Raw genomic sequence first — 23,631 nt, forward strand, 5'->3', positions numbered from 1 at the left:
AAATTTATTTATTTATTTTTATTTTTAAATAAGTTTGTTCACATTTTAAATAAAAATAAATAAATATCAATTTTGGTACCTACACTCTTAATTAGATTAATTTTGACCTTTAATTTTAAATTTTGTATCAATTTGATTGAATCAATAGTACTATTAGTGTTTTGGCGAAAAATGATAATTGAATTGGTTGAGATTAACTCACTAAATTGAGCAAATTTATAATTATGCCTCTAAAAGAATGACACATGCATATTTTTCATTAAAAAATGCTAACAATTAGGGAAAATTAAATTGTTAGTCCCTTTATTTTGGCTATTGTGTCATTTTAATTTTTGCAATTTCAATTGAATTGATTTTGACCTTGAGTTTTTGATTTTGTCTCAAATTGGTCCAATTGATAACATTTTTTCATGGCAAAACACGTGTCATCATTTTATGAGCAAAATCATAAACTTGGTCAATTCAGTGACTTAATCTTAATCAATTTAGTGAAAATTTTCAATAAAAAACCCTAAAAATGTTGTCAATTAGACTAAATTGACGTAAAATCTAAAATTAAAGTTTAAAATTAAGTCAATTGAAACTAGGGAACAACATAATGTAAAGACTATTGATGTTATTTACCCAACAACTACAAGCAATTGAAACAAATTGAGATAAATCCGTAAATTAGAAGTCAAAAGATAATTAAAACTATAGGGACTAAAATGACATAAAGACCAAATCACATTTCTTGAAGTTTTCAATGTCATAATAAATGATTTATTTTATTAATAAATCATCAAGTTAATTAACACTTTTTAATGATGTCAAAAATATATTTCAATTAAAAATTCAAATAACTTTATCATTATATCGAAGAGCAGTTTGAAATTTTATTTATTCAGTTAATTCATATAAAGTCTATAGCGACCCCGGTCTTCTCTCATTTGATTATTGTATCCGGACTTAGGTTCCGTAGATTCTGTCATTGTATAACGGTTGTTGTTGTCCCTAATTTCTCATTTGGAATTATAGGATGTGTTGGGCTGGTTTGTTTTAAGTTGGTTGGGTTTAGAAATCAAGTGTTGCTGTCCAGTATTTTGGATCTTCGCTCGAGCGAGGAGTTTGTCGCTCGAGCGAGCTGTTGTTTTTGGTTCTTCGCTCGAGCCGGGGTTTGGTAGCTCGAGCGAGGGTTTGTTTCTGGTTTGGACCTGTAGCTTTGCGTTCTTGGCTCGAGCGAGCTTTTCTTCGCTCGAGCGAGTTAGTTCATTCTTCGATCGAGCAATTGTTCCTTCGCTCGAGCGTGTGTCTGGTTACAGACCTGAGGGTTTGAGTTCTTCGCTCGATCGAGCTTTCTTTCGCTCGAGCGAGCTTTTGGCTTGTTGGCTCGAGCAAGGCTTCCTTGGCTCGAGCGTAGTTTCTCTGTGTCTGGTCGCTCGAGCGACCAAGTCTTCGCTCGAGCGAGCCTGTCCAGTTTATATACGCAACAGCGGGTTTTGATCAGTCTTTTTCATATTCTTTTTGATTCCAAACCCTAGGTCCGACTTCTCTCTCTCCCTATTCACCTTCTCTCTTAGATTTGATCCACTTAGGGTGTGTTTCTACCCTAGATCCTTCATTAGAAAGATAGAGGACGGCTTGGGCTTCATTCTAATCTGAACATTTGGTGATTTGGAGCACATTGGAATTTGGGCATTTATCTCTATCTTCTCCATTCGGGTTATTTTCTTTGAGGTAGGGATTTCCTACTCCATTTTATAGGTTTTGTTCTAAGCTTTGGTAATTTGATATGTTGGGGATACTTTGGTAATTTTGGGAAAGACCCTAGTTGTATTATTGAATTAATTTGTATAAGTAATTCATGGAATTGGGAAAAGATGGTTAAATTCATGGAATTGGGGAATTCATTGGTTAAATAGCATAATTGGGTAATTGGAATCATTTGTTTATTGAATTGATGACATAGTTATTTTCAGTTTAGAAATAACTGTTTTGGGCTATCGGTGGAGGATAGTCGTGATTGTTGTAGACATTGCATGTGGATTAGGAATAACTGAAACTAATCACATTGGTTAAGTCATTAATTTTGACTATTGCATTGATACAGAAAATATGTGTATTGATTGAGCATTGCATTTGCATACATTGTTTTGTGTGTGGGAGGAGATAGGGGATGTACTCCACGGTTTAGGGGAAGATAGGGGATGGACCTCTAAACCGGATTTTGTTTGGGAGGAGATAGGGGATGGACTCCATTAGCATCACTTTTATGTGTGCTTATTTATATAGAAGTGTTTTATTGATACAGCACTAAAATGTGTATCAATTTGGAAGTATGAAGTGTTTGATTTGAGCTTGAGTTTCATTTGTTTGTTGATATTGGAAGGATGTGAATATGATATATGTGATTCACTGTTATAAGTTTGGCCAGGTTTTGAGCCATATTGATAAAATTGGAAAGTAAAACGTATCTTTGGCAATAGTGTCATGAGACTGTAAAATGAAGTAATTGATTATTTTGGTTAACCATCTGTTGAATGCTATTGCTTTATTCATTGCTTATATATAGTTTAGTATGTTTCTACTGGGCTGTGGCTCACCCTTTATGGGAACATTATTTTCAGGTTCAGGTGATAAGCTACCTCCAAGGACTTAGCTTGGGAGGGTTTGGCTTCTGGATTGAAGAAGACTACCTTTAGTTAATAGTTTTTATTTATTAGTACATGTAAACATTCAAGCCTAGGGCTTTTCTTGTATTGAGATTAGAACTCATATTTTTGAGTCCAAGTGTTGGCTTGGAAAGATGTAAGCCTGTAGGGCATTTTATTCGATGTTACATGTAATGATTTATTTAGTAATACTCTGATGAATGAATTAATAAATTGTCTTCTTTAAATAATGCATGTCAATGTTATATAATGGGTTAATGTTGAGGGCGTTACAAAGTCGTTGATCAATTTTTTACATGTGGCAAGTACAGTTGAAAAACATATTATATTAAGTTCAATTTATTTGTTTATATTTATTTTGTGCATTTTAGAAATTTTGGAAATATATTGACATTTTTTATTTTTTCAAGAAATGCCATTAGATAGCTTGGAAAGTTTTTAACTTAGTGGCATTACTCAAAATGCCATAAAAAGTAACTTGCATCAACTTAGTTTAGTGACATTTTTTGCTACTAAAGTTTAGTGACATCTGTTGATAAATGTTACTAAAACAATTTCTTATGTCATTCTTTTATAAAATACCATAAAATTGATGCTATTAGATCACATTTTTATTGTAGTGATGTGGCACTTCTTTATTGAAATGGCACTAGAACCTTTTGTATTTGTGGCTTTGTGACATTTTTCTAAAACGGGCCACAAAATATTATTTTTGTGGCATTTTCTAAAAATATGTCACTAATATAGTGTCACTAAAATGTGTTTTTGTTACAATGCCTCTTTTTGCATGTTGTCGGAGTTCCAAAAGTTAGCTACAAATAAGATTTTTTTTTCCCAAATTCAAACTCACATGTTGAAGCCCTTGTATCCCCTCATCATAACTCCGTTTTGCCAAATTTTCGCGTCATTAGATTTATCTCGTGGTCTAGTTGTCATTCTATCCTTTATATGTCTTATTCCACCTCTTTTTGCATACCATCGGAGCTCTGACAATTGGCTAAAAATAAAATTTCTCTCTTTCTCTCTCTCTCTCTCTCTCTCTCTCTCTCTCTCTCTCTCTCTTACTGCTATCATGACAATATTCTTGGTAGCGGAGAAACAATAGATGATGCTTGATTGGAAACTAAGGCGCCTTTGATTTTTGATTTTTGTGGGTAGTTTGTATACCTATCACCACTCGGCGGCACCGCCACCGTTGGAGGTTAGGTGGCCACTACGAGTTCAGTGGAAGGGCCATGAAGGAAAATGAAAAGAGAGATAATAATTATGGAAAGAAAAGAAGGAATAAGTATGGAGATAGAAGATAGAGGAAGGGAAGAGAGAGAGAGAGAGAGAGAGAGAGAGAGAGTGTGTGTGTGTCTTATTTTTGATCAACTTTCATAGCTCTGACGGCATACAAAAAGTGGTGGAATAAGGCGTATAAAGAGTGAAGTGAATTCAATGACGCAAAAATGAGGCTAAATGGAGTTATACGAGGAAGATACAAGGGTTTGAATAAGGGGATTTAAATCTAAAAAAAGGAAGAAGATGAAGTAAGATGGAGATGGACGAAGATGAACACATTGAAACATGGATGAAACTCCAGAATTTAATTTTTCAAAATTGAAATTCTGGAGTTTAAATTGAAAAACACATGAAACCCTGGATTTTTTGTTTGTTTGTTGTAATTAACCCTAATTTTTTTTAATAAATATGATGTGATAATATTTTTATTATAAATATATATATTTTTTGTAATAGTATTTTGTTTTGAAGTGAAAGGTCGATAATAAGCTATATTATATATAAAAATTGAGTTTGAATTCTCTTAAGTTGACCATCTCAACTCAAGAGAATATTTAAACTTGGTTGACTTATTTTGAGGTCGACTTCCTAATCAAAGCAGTTTATTCTTTAGTACTCTTTGAATACAATATTCATATAATAAATTAAGATGATTAGATATCAGTAGTTACATGTTTAAATCATATTTGTATTATAAAAAAATGAATGATTACTCTTGAAATTATAATTATGGTCCATTTTTTTAAAAAGCAAAAGTGGTTTATATATATAACTACTAATATTTGAAATTTTTAAATTTTTGCATGAATATTCTATTAACATCACAAAAAATGAATATTCTATTAACATCACAAAAAATGAATGGCTTGAATTGAGATCAGTCCCAAAATAGTCCCACTAAGTTCACATGCCCTGACAAGTTGGATGAACAACTTAAGACAATCCAATATGATAAAAATTATATATGAACTTTTTATTTGTATAGCGCATTTTGTTTGGCATCCCCTAAGGCCCCATTTGAAATGTAGGTTGTGACTAATTTAGCTTACTAAAAGATAAAACAGACTAAAAGATCAATAAATCAAAATATCACATTTAAATCATAATTATTTCATATTTTTTCTTACAAAACTATAAAAGAAGCCAAAAGTTTTTCTTAAACGAAATTTTTTTAGCCAATTTAAAATAATTAAAAAGTCAAGTTAAAATAATTCTTCTCCAATAAAAGCAAAATAAGTGCCATTATTTAAATAAATATATTAATTTACGTTACATTATTTGTTTTACTTTTTTTATATTTTTTTTATAAATCATAAAAAAATATATTTATTTAGATTATTTAAACCAATCTCGTCTCTACCCGTATTGGTGCTTTTACGGAAAGTCGTATAGAAAATGCTCGCTAAATAATTTCCGGTTCGGCAGAGTCAAATAAAGCGTCGTGTGGAAAAGTTGTGAGTCTACCTATTTATTTACTCGACCGGTTTAGTTTTGTCATGTGAATTATCAGGGTTTTATTTTAATGATTCAATGCGATAATTTTCAAATCTCATAAGCCTTGACGGCCAAAACTTGTAATGGGTCCACCGACCAAAACTTGACGGTCCAGTCTTTTTATAGCAATGGACAAAAGCTATTTTCTGTAGAAAATTATTCAATGATATTGTATAAATAATTCTCTTAATTAATGAAAAATCATAATATTTTTTTGGGTGGAAAAAAAAAAAATCATAATATAGACTGAGTGAATCATCATGTTTCTCCGAATTACTTAACAAAAGCAAATCAGGTTCACATGTTTAACTTGCAAAATTTTTGACTAAATGATTAAGTTGGAACGTAACATATTTTTTGAAAGGATCCAACTTGTCTTTAATTATAGATTAAGATTGGACAGTCTATTCTGGCCTGTGGGCTTATTTTTGAGTCTCTTTTCGATAATTCAAACTGTTTAATATGTAGAACTCGTCGAATACTATATTCTTGTAAAAACTCATATTGATTGAATATCGATAACTATTTGATCTGATTAGAATTCTGTCACATGTTTATTTTTTTACCATTCATTTTTTTATACAAAACTGATCTGATCAAATACCGATCGATATCCGATCAACTTGATTTTTAATATAATTATAGTACTTGACGAGTTCTACACATGAAACGGTTCAGATTATCAAAACGAGACCAAAAAATGAGCCCATAGGCCGTACTGAACGGTCGAGCCTTGATCTCCAATTGGAGACAAGCTGGACCCTGTTTAAAATTATTAAATAATTACTTTTCATTTAATAATCGTTTATGGCGTGGTTAACTTGTTTCCTTAAAACTCATATAAATACGCTTAAAAAATGTGAATATTTTTCATTATGCTTAATTTTATGAAAAACAATATAAGAGTCTACTTTTAAAATTTATTTTTTAGACTCAATGATGTGTAAGTGATATGATTAGTTAATAATTAGAAAAAATATGAGAGAGAGTATGTTACCTTATATTAATTAATTGTCACATTATTGTGCTTAAAAAGTGAACATAATTTTTGTACTTAAATAAAAATTCTCAAAATACAAGAAAATTATTAGATACTTTCGGAATACCACGTGTCTAGACTCATTTACCAATCATCATTTATCATACCCCTTTATTTTCCTCAATTACCAATACAAAATCATAATATCTCACTTTTTTTTTACTAATACTAATATTATAAAATATCATGTAACCGTACTCCCGCAATATCTAATAATCACCCAAAATATATATCATTCTTTCAAACTTAACAAAATCAATCTTTTATTGGTCCACCTTAGATGATTGGTAAATATTTATCAAAATCAATCTTACGTTTGTCCTTAAATCACTAGTCCTAAAGGTCTCCTCCCATAAGTTTACAACAATGCCATAATTTTAGAATAAATAAATAAATAAATCACTTAGAATTATGAACTAGATTCCATATAGTAGTGCTCAGAATGCATCAAATTTTAATCAACACCACGCACATACTTTTGAATAGATTTGATGGTTGACAAGTCTATGCCTCCAATTCAATTTCTTTAAGCCGCCACATGAACAAACAGACAAAACAATTCTTTGTTCTATAAATAGAACCAACCTATCCTTATCTCCCACAACAAAATTTACCAACAAAACTACACAAACACAACACAAATCATCATATTTTCTCAGCAACCAAATATGGATCAAACACCCCATGTAGCTCTTCTACCAGGTCCAGGTATGGGCAATCTCTTCCCTTTCATAGAATTAGCCAAGCAACTCGTCCACCACCATCACCTCTCCGCCACCATCCTCATCCCCAATGCCGGACCACCCCCACCAGCCCAAACAACAGTCCTCCAAACCCTCCCCAAAACCATCAAACACATCTTCCTTCCACCTGTGGACTTACCTAAGGACCTCAATATTGTATCCCAAGTAGTCCTCACCGTCACTCTCTCTCTTCCCTCCCTTAGACACACTCTAGCTTCACTAACCACCACCACCCGGTTGGTGGCTCTGGTAGTCAATCTGTTCGGCCTCGATGCCTTTAATATAGCCGAGGAATTCGGTATATCAAAGTACTTGTTCTTCCCTTCACCCGCCATAGCACTGCTATTTTCCGTTCATTTGCCAAAGCTTGATGAGACGGTTATAGGGGAGTACAGAGACCTACCTGAACCAGTACAACTCCCCGGTTGTGTACCGGTTCATGGTAGAGATTTCCCGGACCCAGTTCAAGACCGGTCACTACAAGGGTACAAGGGGCTCCTTGAAAACGTAAAGCGATACGGTTCAGCTGATGGGATTATTCTGAATAGCTTCATGGAGTTGGAAGAGGGAGCTATCAAAGCTTTGCAGGCTGAAGAACTGGGAAAGCCTCCGGTTTATGCAGTTGGACCGCTGATCAGAGCTGGTTCGAGTGATGGGTTAGAACGGTCTGAGTGTTTGCAATGGTTGGAGTGTCAGCCAAGTGGGTCAGTAGTGTTTGTATCATTTGGAAGCGGTGGGACTCTCTCTCATGATCAGCTCAATGAGTTAGCATTGGGTTTGGAACTGAGTGCCCAAAGATTTTTGTGGGTTGTGAGAAGCCCTAATGACAAGTCTGCCAATGGTGCCTTTTTCGAAGCACAAAGCCAAGACGACCATTTTAGTTTCTTGCCAAAAGGGTTCTTAGAGAGGATACAAGGGCGAGGCTTGGTGCTGCCATCGTGGGCACCGCAGATCGAGGTGCTAAGCCACTGTGCCACCGGTGGTTTTTTGACTCACTGCGGGTGGAACTCAATTCTGGAGAGTATCGTCCATGGTGTGCCTCTCATCACTTGGCCACTTTACGCGGAGCAAAAGATGAATGCAGTGATGCTAACAGAGGGTTTGAACTTGGCGTTGAGACCAAAAAGCGATGAGACGGGGCTAGTGAGGCGAGAAGAGATCGCAAACGTTGTGAAAAGTCTTATGGAAGGAGAAAATGGGAAGGAGGTTCGCCAGAGAATGAAGAGATTCAAGGATGTTGCTGCAAAAGTCTTGAATGAAGAAGGGTCTTCTAGAAAATCACTATCTGAATTGGCATCCAAGTGGACAAATCAAAAGAAGAATTGAGACCAATGATTGATCTTGAGTGATGAATATGGGTCTTCTGCAAAATCACTATTTGAAATTGACATTTAAGTGGAAAAATCAAAAGAAGAATTGAGACGAAATCAATCATCTCCTCAGTTTAGTTCATTTCGTTTTGTTTTTCTTGTTTGTCTTGATTTTTAGTTTTCATTTTGTTGGCTATCCCATATGATTTTATTATGTGTAACCTTATTATTTTGTTCTACAAATGTGACGTAAATAAATTTGTGTAATAATTTTAGTTAAATTATTTATGTTGAAGTTCATATACAATTATTTAAAAAAATATGTTGTGACATATGCAATGCATTGGGATAATTTTACCCCGAAATTAAAATGAAACTAAAAATTTTATAAATTAAATTAATAAACTTCATAATTTAAAAATGAAATAAAAATAAGAATAATAATTTAGAAAAATTCAAAAAATTTATAATCATAAAAACTACCTTATAATCTAATTTTGTATTGTGTCAATGGTGGATTATAATTCTTTGGATAAATTACACTTACACCTCCTGAGATTTTAGTTTAATATATATTACCCATTGACATTTGGAAAATTACACTAACCTCCTATCATTATAATTATTTAGACGGAATTAACATTGGTATCAAAAAGACATTGAATTCATGCACTTGCTCTTTTCTTACTTTGCTTTATTTCTTCTATTTTTTTCTTTTTTTCTTTCCTCTTCTTTTTTTTTTTTTTTGATCGGTAAATGTTAGTTGTTAGTTGTGCACCTATGGGAGAAAATCTCCCCACCATTGGCAAAGCATCTAAGTGGTTGCATTCCCTTAATTCAACCTCCTAAGGGGAATTGAATCCATGACCTCCTTGGGACTAAGCCCTAAGGAAGGCATGGTGGCCAACTAGGCTAGCTCTAGTTGGTTATTTTTTTCTTTCCTTTGTTTTACTTTTTTTTTCAATGTAATTTTTTCTGTTTTTCTACCAAGAATTGTTGCCTTTTATATAAGTAGAGGGGTTTGTGAAATGAGACTATTAATCACATGGATCAGAATATAATTTCTATAACGTTAAGGGTAGGATGCAATAGGACCAAACCTCAGGGGGCATCAGTATAATTTACCCTAATTATTTCCATTGCATATTTATGATAGAGAGGTTCCATTACATCATTCAATGTTAAGTGTAATAATCTTTTTTTAAATAAAATAATTATAAACTTTTATTTGGGCGCTCAAACGAAAAATTCAATATTTGATTTTTCTTGTCCAAAGATCTAAGCGCTAATTTATTATGTCCATAAGGACAAACTATCATAAAATGACCAAAATGCCCATCAATATTTATTTGGATCATGCATGCATCTATTTCAATCACATCTCTCTCTCTCTCTCATCATCTCTCTTGTTGTCTCCTTTTACGAAACCCTAGTGTTATCCCCTCATTTTCCACCTTTTCTTCAGCGTTATCTCCAGCGGCTCTATCGTTTACATGACCACCACCTCATCTCCATCATTGCCTCAGATCTAAAATCGCAGACTCCACAACTCTGCCTTTCTCTCGTCTCCTCTCTCTCTCTTCTCTTTTTTTTTATCGGCAAATAAATCTCTCTCTCACTCCTCTTTGCCTTCACCGTTGGTACCAAAACAACAACGGTGACGATGCTGTAGAACCTTACAACTGAGTTTGTGAGGTAGGGACACCACCGTCAACCAAAATCTAATAGAGATATGAGAGAGTTTATTGCCGATTTTTTGTTAAAAAGTCGTACAGTGGCCGAAGCTTGGTCTTATGAGTTCTTAACTCACCATCGTGCCAACAATCGGAGGGTGTTCACTTCGCAGAGGTGAAATCGGCTACAAGAAGAAGACGAGCTATCGCCCTTCAACCCTATAACATGGCCTTTTGAGATAATCGATTTGAGAACTGGTTTGGTTTGTGGTAGAGCTAGGCGAAAGTCCCCACCACCACCACCGCCGATGCCTTCTCACAGCTTCTTCTAGAAGAGGATTATTGAAGGTTCATTGAACAACACACGACTTCCAACATAAAGATACTCTCTCTCATCATATTTTTTTGTAATCGAAGAAGAGAAAAAAACTAGGGTTCGAATTCGATTACCATTTTAATTTTGTAGAAAACCCTGATTCTCTTTATTTTTGGCCTCAAAGGTAGATATATATCTATCTTATTCACATCTATATATCTATTGATTTTGCTTTGAATCTTCGTTAAATATTCCAACTTTGAGAGAGAAGTTGAGGTTTTAGGTTTTTGCCCATTTTTCCAAATACCTAGGACTCGGTGATTTATGTTTATATATGTTCGTAATCTATCAAAAAAAAAAAGTTCAAAAAATTTTGAGTTTTTGATCGGTTTGTAGTCAATTTTGGTTAATCAGTCTGTTCTCGCTCATTTTCTTAGTAGTGTTAACGCGATTGGTTAGTAATGTTTATCTTCTTTATCTCTTTATTTTTTGTAGTTGTTGTTGTTGCTGATTTTTTTGTTATTGTTTGTTGATGATGAAAGAAATTGCAACAAATCAAGAGAGAGAAGAAAGATTTGAACAGATAATCAAATTTGGTTAGATATTTGAACAGATAATAAATTTGGACATAGATTATTTTATTTGGACAAAATATTTAAACAGATATAGGATATTTGAATTGAAAAGATTAAAAACTTAAACAAATAGGGTAAAAAAAAAGTGAATATATAGGGGGAAAAATTGAACAAATAGGAAAAAAATTTAAAAGATAGGAAATTTTTTTGAACAGATAGTCAACAAAAGTCAAAAGATAAATAAAAAAAGTCAACAGATAAGGGTTAAATTGGAAATAAAATGTCCTTCAAAATAAATAAAATGAATTCTCACCAAACTATTTACAAAGGGTGAACATCTCACCAACAAAAAAATATCTTTTAGATTTATCACTAATTTACTCATTTTATTGGTATTTTATAGTAATTAGATTTGTACCGAAAATCTTACATTGAATACATAGAATGGAAAAGATCAAAGTTCAATGGGTGTCTCTATATTGTTTCTTAAAATGAGACAAAAAGATAATAAATACCACGATTTCAATTAATAAAAGGGAAATTCTATTCACATATCACAAAAAATTTCAGTACACACTATTTATTTTGTTCGGATATAAACTTTTGAATAAAAGAGAAATGTTTAGATATAAACTAATGAACAAACATAAATTGTTTAAATATATATTCCGTTAAATTGTTTGTGTGAACAATTGTTTTTTATTTATAAATTTATATTCGAAAATTTAACTTTTATTCAAAAATTTATACCCAAAGAATATAAATGGTGTATACTAATTTTTTTTTTTTATGCGTAAATGGAATTACCCCATATAAACATCAAATTGGAAGAGCACATTACCTAGCAACAGTGCTTTGTTTTCTCCCCTTTTTGGGGCCGAACCATTTGCTCGCCTCTCTGGAATTCTGGAGTTTTCGGCCTCCTAGTAGCTTGCTATCCTATTCATATATTGTACCCAATCCTGCATATTCATGTTCAAGATACAAATAACCCTGGCAATAATCTATATCCTGTAATTCCCTAGATTTAACAACACAATCTTCATGTACGAAACCCATATGTGCAGTTTAGAAGTGGATAGACGGTCACTTGAGTTTCATGATACAAATGAAGGCCAAGGTCTTGTATTTTGTTGAAAAATAAACTTGTGTTTTAATATTTTAGAAGTTATGCATTTTTCTATATTTAGTTATGCTAATTGAGGAGGATAATGGTATGCATGTAATGATGCATAATGGTGTGTTAAGGGATATTAGTAGTACGTTAATGTGTTAGTGGTTACAAAGATTACTAGAGTTAGTGAATCTTAATGTGATTGTGTGAGTTACATGCTTGGATCTTATATATAATCGTGCAATCTACGCAATGGATCAGAATAAGTATGAGAATAAGAATGTATAGTGTAACGCCCTCAAAATAAACCTATTTATCATACATTTTTGACATGCTTAAACATAAGAGAATAAAGTATAATTACATTTCATCAGAGTATTCATTACAAAATGTATTACATGTTGACAATAAAAGTAAACGCCCTATAGGCTTACAACTTTCCAAGTCAACACTTAGTTACAAAAAGAGAGTACTAACTCTACACAAAATAAGCCCATAGCTTGATATACATGTAATACAACCAAAAAGAATGACAGAATAAGGTCAAACAGCCTCAAGCCTCCCAAGGTACGTCCTTGGAGGTGGCATGCTACTTGTACTTGAAAATGATGTCCCATATAGGGTGAGCCAACGCCCAGTAGAGATATACTAAACATGATATGAGCAATAACTAAAACATGAGCATTTGATAAATGTTAAACTCACATAAATCAATTCATAACCCATTTCAATTACATGACAAATGTATCTATGTTTCATTCCATTTTCCATTTTATAATCCTGGCTCAAAACCTGACCATATACTTTAAATGAGATTATATCTCATATCAATAGTACTTTCATTTTAACAATTCAAATGAGAGAATAACTCATCTCAAACACTTCCATACTTCACAAATGATACACGGATTTGCTGTATCAATAACATACAAAACACTTCCATACTTCACAAATGATATACGGATTTGCTGTATCCATAATTCAAGCGATACACATATTTGCTGTATCGATGGGGTTCGTCCCCTATCTTCTCCCAAATAATATCCGGTTTAGGAGTCCATCCCCTATCTTCTCCTAAACCGTGGAGTACATCCCCTATCTCCTCCCACACAATACAATGTATATAAACACATTTCATATACATAATCAACCAATACATAAATTTGATGTATTATTCCAACCGTCATATTCAATGACATATTCTATTGATTAGTTTTAGTTTGCCTAATTATCATGCATTGTCTACAACAATCAAGACTATCCTCCATCGATAGCCTAAAGCAGTTATTTCTAAACAGATAATAAATACCTCAACAGATAAACAATCTCAATATTTACAAAGTGAGTGATTAATAAATCCAACTCCACCATTTTATCTCATAATGAGTCAATTCCATTATTTCTAACTCAATTTCACAATTTCATAATAGTTGTCATTAATTATACTAATGATCCAAATATGCCCAAACGTGGCATTTTCCCCATTTTTCTCAATATTAACCCGAAGGTCCAAATATCATCAACAATCGCAATAATCCCCCTTTTTTTTTGACCCAAAACACATATATATGAGCCAAATAAACAAAACCCCTTTCCAACATTACACATCTCAAACCCTAACAGCCAAAACCAAACCATTTATACAAAAGCCCAACATTTAGGTTGAAACCCATAAAGATGAGTAGGAATCTCTACCTCAAATTTCGGAGCTCAACGAGGAAGATGATGAAAACCCAAAGTGCTCCAAATCCCAAGATTTTCGGATCAAAATGTAACCCTTAACGATCAACACACTTTTTACAAAGGTTCAAGGGTAGAGAATCACTCATACTAGATCAATACTAAGAGAAAAGGAAGAAAGTAGTGAGAGAAGTTCTCAAAAATGGCTTTTCGGAAAAGTAAAAGAGAGAGTGGAGTTGAAAAGTGATCAAAAAAGACCCAGTTGATATCTGATATACGTATGACCCGCTCGAGCGGAGAATAGGACGCTCGAGCGTCAAGCACAAAAACTGGACCCGCTCGAGCTCAAAGATGCCCGCTCGAGCGCAAAGGGAAAGCTGCTTGAGCGTAGATTACACACCTCCAGTACTTTTACAAACATTGAACACCCGCTCGAGCGCCAAGAGGCCCGCTTGAGTGCAACCCGCTCAAGCGTAAGGAAATCCGCTCGAGTGTGAAAAACCCACCTGCAGAAGTTTTGCAGAGGCACGACATGCTGAGAGTGTGTAAACTCCGCTCGAGCGCAAAGGGACCTGCTCGAGCATATTATCAAAATTCTGGGCAACAAGGAATAGGAAAAAAGCTCAACCAACCTGTTCGAAACCCGCCCAATACATCCTAAAACTCAAACACATGGAATTAAAGGATAACAACAAGATATACAACCACCAACTCCACGGAACCTATGTCCGAAATACAACAGTCAAAGGAAGGGAAACCGGGATCGCTATAACCTCCCCCTTATAGAATTTCATCCCCGAAATTAAGTACAAGTTTTTCAAAAACATGATTTTCTCAATTCTCAACAGTATTACAACTCAATATACAACAACTTGACCCATTACCGGTCATTCCATCTCCTTTCAAGTGGCAAATCACAATATATACTCAATATGCATTATAAGCATGTTTTCCCTTGAAATTTAACAATTTCAACACAATTTAACAATTTTATATCATATTCAATATTCATGATATATTTCCTTTTCTACAATACATTCAACATATGCAATGGTACATTAAACTTCCATTATAAGGCAAGTTCCAAAATACTTCCATAAACCAAAACATATGCAATGTTTTACAACTCAAGACATGATTAATGCCCTTAAAGTTCATCAATATTACAAAATCCCAATACATGGTTAAACATTTACAAACAAGTCTGGATATTTCTCACGGACATCCACCTCACGTTCCCAAGTGGCTTCTTCTACTCTGTGATGTTTCCACAAAACTTTTACCAAGGGAATGGTCTTGCCTCGCAAGACTTGATCCCGCCTATCCAAGACCTGAACCGGTCTCTCTTCATACGAGATATCCTCGTCAACCTCCAAATCGGTCCAATCCAGCACATGGGACGGATCTGGCTTATACTTCCGAAGCATACTAACATGAAACACGTCATGCATCCCGGACAACTGCGGCGGCAAAGCCAAACGATAGGTAACCTCACCAATCCTCTCGAGAATCTCAAAAGGGCCAATAAACCGAGGGGAGAACTTCCCACTCTTCCTAAATCTCATCAAACCTCGCCTAGGTGATATTTTCAGAAAAACATGATCACCCGTCTCAAATGCCAAAGGCCTCCTCCTTTGATCGGCATAACTCTTTTGGCGACTCTGTGCTGTAACAAGCCTTCTACGGATAAGCTCAACTTTCTCTGTCGTTTCCCTCACCAACTTTGGGCCCAACAAAGGTGCATCACCCACCTCAGCCCAACAAACCGGAGACCTACACGGTCGGCCATACAAGGCCTCAAACGGTGCCATACCGATACTCGACTGAAAACTGTTGTTGTAGGTAAACTCTACCAAGGGCAAGTGCCTCTTCCACGTCCCACTAAAGTCAAGGACGCAACCTCGAAGCATATCCTCAAGGATCTGAATAGTACGCTCGGACTGCCCGTCAGTCTGAGGATGATAAGCCGTGCTAAAGGTCAATCTAGTACCCAAGGCACTCTGCAAACTCTACCACAACCTGACAGTAAAACGAGGATCTCTATCTGAGACGACCGACACTGGGACCCCGTGCAACCTCACTATGTCCCGAATATACAAGTCGGCAATATGATCTACCGAATCTCTTACGCGCATAGGGATAAAGTGCGCCGACTTAGTCAACCGGTCTACTACCACCCAAATAGCATCACTACCCCACTGAGTCCTCGGAAGACCTACAACGAAGTCCATAGTGACATGCTCCCACTTCCACTCGGCTATAGGCAAGGGTTGTAACAAACTCGCTGGCCTCTGATGCTCGGCCGTCACTTGTTAACAAGTAAGGCACTTCGATATGAAAACTGCCACATCTCTCTTTATATCCTGCTACCAAAATTGGTGACCCAAATCACGATACATCTTGGTGCCTTCTGGATGCGCTGCAAGGCGTGAATGGTGAAACTCTCGGAGTACTTCCTCTTGGCAAAACTCCGGTACAAACAAACAGTCTCGGTATCTCACACTCAGGTCGGGATACACAGACAGACCCTTCTCAACCTTCCCACTGGAGATCTTCTCTCGGAGGGATTCTACCTCGAGGTTACCTCTCTGTGCCTCTAACACTCGATTCACAAGCATAGGCAGCGCAACAACAGAAAACAAGGCCGCAACCTCAACGGATTCGCCCAAAAGCAAATCAAACTCGCCAGGTGCACCCAATATTTCCCACTCCCGGATGGCTATACAAGCTATATCACTAATGGATTTCCTACTAAGGGCATCGGCCACAACATTGGCCTTTCTCGGGTGATAGTGCAACTCAAAGTCATAATCCCCAATGAACTCCATCCATCTTCTCTGCCTTAAATTTAAGTCTCTCTGTGTATACAGATACTTCAAACTCTTATGGTCCGAGAATACCTCGAACCTTTCACCATAAAGGTAGTGCCTCCAAATCTTTAAAGCAAAGATCACAGCTGCTAATTCTAGGTCATGTGTAGGGTAATTCTTCTCGTGTATTTTCAACTGACGTGAGCCATAAGCTACCACTTTCCCCTCTTGCATCAACATACAACCTAAACCCTCTCGTGAGGCATCACAATAAACTGCATAACCCAAACCTCTCTCCGGAATAATCAAAATCGGAGTGGTGGTTAATCTAACCTTCAACTCTTGGAACAACTTTTCACAAGTCTCACTCTATACAAACTTGACCCCTTTCCGTGTCAGTCTAGTCAACGGTGAAGCTAACCTGAAGAACTCTTTCACAAACCGGCGGTAATACCCAGCTAATCCTAGAAAACTGCGGATCTCACAAACACTCTTAGGCTGTGCCCACTCCTACACTGCCTCTATCTTGGATGTATCAATAGACACCCCTTCCTCGGAAACCACATGGCCTAAGAACTTGACCTCCCCTAGTCAGAACTCACACTTTCTAAACTTGGCATACAGCCTATGGGCTCTAAGCAACACGAGCACCACTCTCAAGTGTTCCTCATGCTCCTCCTCAGAAGGTGAATAAATCAGAATGTCGTCCACAAAACGACTACAAAATGATCTAAGAATTCCCAGAATATCCGGTTCATCAAATCCATAAACACTGTCGGTGCATTAGTGAGCCCAAATGGCATCACCAGAAACTCATAGTGGCCATACTGCGTACGGAATGCCGTCTTCAGAATATCCTCCTCCCTGACCCTCAACTGGTGGTAACCCGATCTCAAGTCTATCTTAGAGAAACAATGGGAACCCTTCAACTGGTCAAACAAATCATCTATACAGGGCATAGGGCACTTATTCTTAACCGTAGCCCGATTTAACTTCCGGTAATCGATACAAAGTCTCAAGGCACCATCTTTCTTTTTAGCAAAGAGGGCCGGTGCTCCCCACAACGAAACACTAGGGTGAACAAAATCCTTATCTAACAACTCTTGGAGCTGAAGCTTCGATTCACTCAACTCGGCTGGGGCAAAACGGTAAGGTGCCATAGAAATCGACGTCGTGCCGGGCACTAAGTCAATAAAGAACTCTATCTCTCGATGAGGTGGCAAACTAACAAGGTCCTCGGGAAAGACGTCCGAGTACTCACAAACCACTCTCGGCAACTCAATCCTGGTCTCATCACACTCACTACTCATAAGGCTAGCGAGAAGACCACTAAGCTCACTCCGCCCTCGCGGATCATACACCGGTGGCAACATACTACCAACCCGATCCCCCAAGAAATGGAAACAATCCCCGCCCAAGGTACATACTGTGACCCTCTGGCGATAGCAATCAATAACAGCCCGGTATGACGATAGCCAGTCCATACCCAAAATCACATCAAAACCCGATGTAGGCATAACTACAAAAGGAAATGGAAGTCGGCGGTCGGCGACCTCTATATCGCAGCCTCGACACCCCTGTTTCAAAATCAATTCACCCCCAAGAGGCGATACAACACATATAGGAGATGCTAACTGTGCCAACTCCAACCCCAAAATAGATGCAAATGCAGCAAATATAAAGGAATGAGATGCATCCGTATCAATTAACACATTGGCAACCGAGTTGCAAAATACAAAGGTACCTCTCCCAACAGATGGAGCCGGTACAAGATCCTGCGCGGTAACAGCATACACATGCCCAGAAGGCCCTTGATCTACCTGCTCACCTCTCGGAGCAAAGGACTGTTACACAGACTGGGACAACGAAGCTCCCTGATTGGCCCTCGAGGCCTGAACTGACTGAGCTGGCTGAAAACTTTACCTCTGCCTAGATGCACCAGAAGTGCCACTCAACTGCGGGCAAAACCTCTTCAGGTGCCCCGTCTGACCACACTGGTAACAAGAGCGCGGCTGGCCTCTGCCCTGACTCTAGCTCTGAGGTCAAGCCGAAGATGAAGTTGCTCTCTGCCCTCCGCCCTTTTACGGGCAAGCTGGAGACTTGTGGCCTAACTGACCACACTTGTAACAGGTGATGTCTCCCTGACTGCCTTTCCCAGGGCCTGCACTCGGCACTGGAAAGGTTGACCTAGCAAAACCACCCTGAGACTGCTGAGGGTTAGAACCCCTCTGTCTCCTGCCATCACCCTGACCATCCTGGCTCCTCTTGGAGCCCCTCTGCCTCTCCTCCTCCTCCTACATCATGCTCTCCATATGGGCCGCAGCATCCACAAGGCGCCCATAATCCTGGGTCATAGAACACCCAAGTCTCATCTTGAGGCCATGCCTCAACTTTTTCTCAAACTCCAGAAAATGGCGTTCCTCAGACGCTACAAGCTCAGGTGTAAACCTGGATAGACTGGTAAATGCGGCCTCAAACTCGGCCACTGACAAACTCAGTTGCTTGAGCTGACAAAACTGGTCTCTCAGTTTCTCTCTGGCAGCTGGAGATAGAAACTTCTCCTAGAAAGTATCTACAAAAGCCTCCCACGTGCCACTAATACGACCCCTCATGTATTTCCACCACTGACCCGCATCCCTCTTGAGCTGGAAAGATGCCAAGGTCACCTTCAAGGCCCCGTCTTCGATGCCAAGCATCTCAAATGTCTTCGTCACATGTTCGAGCCATTCATCATCTTTCAGTGGCTCTTTCGGATTCCCCACAAACTCGTTCGGATTAGACCGGAAGAACTCCCTCTTTAGGAAGAAAGGCCCTGCATCAATAACCTGGGCCTGAACTGGAGCCTCAGCTTTGAGGATACCCATGGATTCCCTCAATGCTCTTGCTATCTCGTGGGCTAAGGCACCCATGGCCTGCTGACCCGCTGGTTCGGCCACATTGGCCTGACCAACACCTTCCTGCTGAGCCGGAATATCATCCGGTAAAGGCAACTCCTGCCTCCTAGGCCTACCTCGCTTTCCTCCATGTCCTCATCCTGACATCCTAATAGAAGGTAACGAAGAACAATAGCACATTCATAAATGTGCCAAAACTAAAACACTCGCGTCCTAATGCATGGACAACTGTAATTCATTCTATGTAAGCACATAATCACGTAAGCACTTACGAATTTCATTTTCGGATAATGATAGTCCCGAGGCGTTACTAGAGTTCCGGTTAGAAACAACATTGATCGAGTGCCTTTCCAACAAGACTCACAAAAACCCAAGGATCCCATCAACATCCTAGAAACTAAATCACATACCCATATAGTCATATAAACATGTTATCACATAAGCACATAACATTACACATAAGTCTCTAACAAGCGAGACAAACCCATTGTGATACTAATCACTTCCCACGTACCCAAAGTATTCGAACCCGGTACGCTCTGATACCAAGTTGTAACGCCCTCAAAATAAACCCATCTATCATACATTCTTGACATGCTTAAACATAAGAGAATAAAGCATAATTACATTTCATCAGAGTATTCATTACAAAATGTATTACATGTTGACAACAAAAGTAAACGCCCTATAAGCTTACAACTTTCTAAGTCAACACTTGGTTACAAAAGGAGAGTACTAACTCTACACAAAATAAGCCCTTGGCTTGATATACATGTAATACAACCAAAAAGAATGACAGAATAAGGTCAAACAGCTTCAAGCCTCCCAAGCTAAGTCCTTGGAGGTGGCATGCTACCTGTACCTGAAAATGATGTCCCATATAGGGTGAGCCAACGCCCAGTAGAGATATGCTAAACATGATATGAGCAATAACTAAAACATGAGCATTTGATAAATGTTAAACTCACACAAATCAATTCATAACCCATTTCAATTACATGACAAATGTGTCTATGTTTCATTCTATTTTCCATTTCATAATCCTGGCTCAGAACCTGGCCATATACTTTAAATGAGATTATATCTCATATCAATAGTACTTTCATTTTAACAATTCAAATGAGAGAATAACTCATCTCAAACACTTCCATACTTCACAAATGATACACGGATTTACTGTATCAATAACACACAAAACACTTTCATACTTCACAAATGATACACGGATTTGCTGTATCAATAATTCAAGCGATACACATATTTGCTGTATTGATGGAGTTCATCCCCTATCTCCTCCCAAATAATATCCGGTTTAGGAGTCCATCCCCTATCTTCTCCTAAACCGTGGAGTACATCCCCTATCTCTTCCCACACAATACAATGTATATAAACACATATCATATACATAATCAACCAATACATAAATTTGATGTATTATTCCAACCGTCATATTCGATGACATATTCCATTGATTAGTTTTAGTTTGCCTAATCATCATGCATTGTCTACAACATTCAAGACTATCCTCCATCGATAGCCCAAAGCAGTTATTTCTAAACAGATAATAAATGACTCAACAGATAAACAATCTCAACATTTACAAAGTGAGCGATTAATAAATACAACTCCACCATTTTATCTCATAATGAGTCAATTCCATTATTTCTAACTCAATTTCACAATTTCATAATAGCTGTCATTAATTACACTAATGACCCAAATATGCCCAAACATGGTATTTTCTCCATTTTTCTCAATATTGACCCGAAGGTCCAAACATCATCAATAACCGCAATAATCCCCCTTTTTTTTTGATCCAAAACACATATATATGAGCCAAATAAACAAAACCCCTTTTCAACATTACACATCTCAAACCCTAACATCCCAAAACCAAACCATTTATACAAAAGCCCAACATTTAGGTTAAAACCCATAAAGATAAGTAGGAATCCCTACCTCAAACTTCGGAGCTCAACGAAGAAGATGATGAAAACCCAAAGTGCTCCAAATCCCAAGATTTTTTGATCAAAATGTAGCCCTCAACGATCAACACACTTTTTACAAAGGCCCAAGGGTAGAGAATCACTCCTACTAGATCAATCCTAAGAGAGAAGGAAGAAAGTAGTGAGAGAAGCTCTCAAAAATGGCTTTTTGGAAAAGTAAGAGAGAGAGTGGAAGTTGAAAAGTGATAAAAAAAAGACCCAGTTGATATCTGATTTACGTATGACCCGCTCGAGCGGAGAATAGGACGCTCGAGCATCAAGCACAAAAACTGGACCCGCTCGAGCGCCAAAACAAAACTGCAAAACACACCTGCTCGAGCGCAAAGGGAAAGCCGCTCAAGCATAGATTACACTCCTCCAGTACTTTTACAGACATCGAACACCCACTCAAGCGCTAAGAGGCCCGCTCGAGCGCAACCCGCTCGAGCGTAAGGAAATCCGCTTGAGCGTAAAAGACCCACCTGCAGAAGTTTTGCAGAGGCACGACATGCTGAGAGTGTGTAAACTCCGCTCGAGCGCAAGAAGACCCGCTCGAGCGTACAACCAAAAATGTCAAACTCCGCTCGAGCACAAAGGGATCCGCTCGAGCGTATACCAAAATTCTAGGCAACAAGGAATGGGACAAAAGCTCAACCAACCTGTTCGAAACCCGCCCAATACATCCTAAAACTCAAACACACGGAATTAAATGATAATTACAAGATATATAACCACCAACTCCACGGAACTTATGTCCGGAATACAACAGTCAAAGGAAGGGAAACCGGGATCACTATATATCGGAGTATGCAACAAGAGCAATATCATTCTTCTTCAATTCTCTTCTAAATTTGTGTGATTATTGTTGTGTAACCATTTTTATTTCTAACATGTTTTGCCTATTCATATCAAAGTGCTCTACATTAAAAAAAGGCTTCAGGTGCACTCTTATTTATTTATTTATTTATTTATTTATTTATTTTATTGGCAAAAAGAAACTTTACTGAATAAAAATCATGGACAAATCCTTACATCATACAACAATAAAGGTAAAAACCCAAGAAAGTGCTATAAGCATCAAAGTGAAGACCCTTTATCCCAACCAAGTTAGCACAAAAGGACTCATCCAATTATGTGCAGCACCTACAATAACAAGGCTGCAGAGATATCGACTAGACAGAAAACAAAACAACAACTACCAGTGTCACGACCCAAACCCGCCCCTATAGGTTTAGCATCGTAACCAGCTAGTGATTCTTGGATTACCAAAGGCCTCTAAACAGATTATCATATAATAAGGGGATGCGGAAGCAAATATAGAAACATACATAGTCCATTGAGCTGTGTAGACCTATATAGAACAGAAAACTTCAAAACTAAAATAGATACATACATATGTGACGTTAAACTTCCTTAAGTGTTACATCACCTTATAGATAATATTATGTATTATAAGGAACTTAACCCAATGTACAGGTAAACAAAAACAAAACAGCCTAAGCATGGTTACAAAACTTGACTTCTCAAAACGGGAACCTCTCTAGGAGGCACGGTAGCTGGCTGTCCCAAAAACTCCCCAAATAGCAGCTTAGGCCTGGTCATGCGCCTACTCACCTACATACATAAGATAAACAGTGAGCGGAAGCTCAGTGAATAATAATAGAGTAAAAGGTTAAATGAATGATATCCCACCAGATTCAAAAAAAAAAAAAAGAAAAGAAACAGATTCATATTCACATTCTTGTTTGAATCATATACAACAATCAAAATTCATGCTTGTTCATATGTGATATATCCATTAGCGCTAACAGATCCTATATCGAGCATTAAGGGTCATACTTGTCAATTCCAGAAAGGAACCTCTGGTCTGGTATGGATGACTTGTCAGTTCCATAAAAGAACCTACAGACCGGGAACAGATAACTTGTTAGTTCCATAAAGGAACCTTCAGCCAGGTACAAATAACTTGTCAGTTCCATGAAAGAACCTCCGGACCGGGAACAGATAACTTACTTGAGCCATGGAATTGTTGACATGAATACTTGTCAGAAATTGGGCAATCA

The 23,631-nt window shown here is 37.3% G+C and overlaps 1 pseudogene across 1 annotated transcript; it reads left to right on the forward strand.

Annotated features, from left to right (window-relative positions):
* Positions 1-6,984: 6,984 nt before the first annotated feature.
* Positions 6,985-8,638, forward strand: LOC114258748 (hydroquinone glucosyltransferase pseudogene; annotated as a pseudogene). The gene has a single exon (XR_014362215.1). The product of XR_014362215.1 is annotated as a hydroquinone glucosyltransferase pseudogene (transcript).
* The last annotated feature ends 14,993 nt before the right edge of the window (positions 8,639-23,631 follow it).

Source organism: Camellia sinensis, chromosome 2, assembly GCF_055761805.1.
Source record: "Camellia sinensis isolate YWXY chromosome 2, ASM5576180v1, whole genome shotgun sequence".
In the NCBI taxonomy this organism is placed as follows: domain Eukaryota; kingdom Viridiplantae; phylum Streptophyta; class Magnoliopsida; order Ericales; family Theaceae; genus Camellia; species Camellia sinensis.